Below are 1,960 nucleotides of genomic sequence, written 5' to 3' on the forward strand. Positions count from 1 at the left end.
TTTCAGGCATTTCTGTGATTGGTCCACCAGCTAAGCGATGTCCCGCCCCTTAGCCTATCACATACAATGTGTTGGAGCGCTAGCCAATAGGAGCCATAGTGATGTCACCATGTTCTGGAAGTAAATATAGGAGTCCAATGGAGGCGTTTCAGGCCACATGCACTAAAAACCTATACAACACACTACAGGAGAGGGAGAACCCCATAAAGAAAAAAATGATAGGAATCTGAAACATCTGAAATAAAGGAGCAGATGATATTTAGGACTCAGAGGGAACGTAGTTTTAACCCAAACTATATGACAGTATTAAAGATCGTGGATTAATTGGATTGTAATAAAGAGTAAAGTAGGAGGTGCGTGGCGCAGTGGGTTGTGCGTTGGTGTTGGGATCAGGTTCAAACCCCACTGCAGTCAGCATGTCGTTGTGTCTCTGAGACACTTCACCCCAAAGTGCTCCTGTGGGGATTGTCCACAGTATTGAGTATGTAAGTAGCTTTGGATAAAAGCATCTAACAAGTGATATATAATGTAATGTAAAGAGACCACCTGTACGACATCTCCGTCTGAGACCATCCATTCATTTATTTATCTCAAACTCTATCTCTAGTTCCTCCTCCTCTCCTCAACCTCTTCATTATGAGAAGCACACATTGACCTCTGAGTGGCCAAACATAAACGATCCATTAGCTGCGTGTTAATTGGCTGCTAGAGGCCGAGGTGTCGCTGTGGATGAACAGCAATTAAAAGCTCGTTCACATTTCATCCGCTGACAGGACACGTCCACTTTCTGGCTCGCTGTCAACTTATTCTGACACATTTACAACCAGGAGGTCCATGACTCTCTCTCTGGATGCAGCAGGTAGAGAATAAACACTGTTATTCATTATGTATGAGTGCATCAAAGAGCTTTTTAAGAGTGATATTTAAGCACTTTAAAAGGTACCTTAATGAAAAACATTGAGACTCTCAAAGCCTTTTCCTAAATACATTACATAGCGATCAAAGTGTATGATTATTTTAACGTGTCTTCACTTGACTTTCAGTTCTGATCATGATTATTTAATGCTACGCTCACTCAGCTTCTCTTAAATGTTTAATGAAAAGCATTTATTATTGTGGTTCGGACATTAACATCAGTTTGCTTTCAGCTTAGGGCAATTTAGATTTTGAAGAGCAAGACATTTGAAAGGTTAATTTAAAGAGGTCCTAAAGGGGCTTCTGGGGGTTTCCCTTTCCTGTCGTGTGTCCTATAGTTTTTTGTGAATGTAAAATGGTCTGCGTCACTTCAAGATTAAACACTCGTACTCCTAGGCTAGCGCTCCAACACATTGTACGTGATAGGCTAAGGCGCGGGACATCTCTAAGCGGTTGACCAATCACAACAGAGCCGGCCAGCTAACCAATCAGAGCAGACTGGGCTCTGGTTTCAGACAGAGGGTGAAAAGAGGTGCTGCAGCACAGGCAGTATGAGAAAAAAAAGCATGGAGACATTACATACACCCAGTAGAGTCACTAAATACTGATATAATTTGTTTTCGCCCCTTCAAACCAATGTTACGTGACATGCGTGAAAATACATATATCATAAATTAATTAAGAGGGATACGGATAATTCAATTAACAAACTCAAAGCCATCAATCTCCAGTAGGAAAACAGTCATTTCACCTCGCTGAGCAACGTAAACACACTTCATTTCACTTGAAAAATATTTGTGGTGGTGTATAAGAAGACTAGAGTTTGGTGTTAGTGTGTGTGTGTGTGTGTGTGTGTGTGTGTGTGTGTGTGTGTGTGTGTGTGTGTGTGTGTGTGTGTGTGTGTGTGTGTTCATCCTGCCAGAACTGACCTTTGCCTTCTGTCCTGTAGTCCAAGTGACATTTCATATGCAAATACAAACACGCTTCTTCACCCCCCCGAACACACACACACACACACACACACACACACACACACACACACACT

At 42.0% G+C, this 1,960-nt stretch overlaps 1 protein-coding gene across 1 annotated transcript in view; it reads right to left on the reverse strand.

The window, feature by feature from the left end:
- Nucleotides 1-1,960, reverse strand: part of LOC104957648 (xenotropic and polytropic retrovirus receptor 1 homolog) — a 10,678-nt gene that overhangs the window by 760 nt on the left and 7,958 nt on the right. The window lies entirely within an intron of this gene.

Source organism: Notothenia coriiceps, unplaced genomic scaffold, assembly GCF_000735185.1.
Source record: "Notothenia coriiceps isolate Sejong01 unplaced genomic scaffold, NC01 NC01_scaffold00000874, whole genome shotgun sequence".
Classification (NCBI taxonomy): Eukaryota; Metazoa; Chordata; class Actinopteri; order Perciformes; family Nototheniidae; genus Notothenia; species Notothenia coriiceps.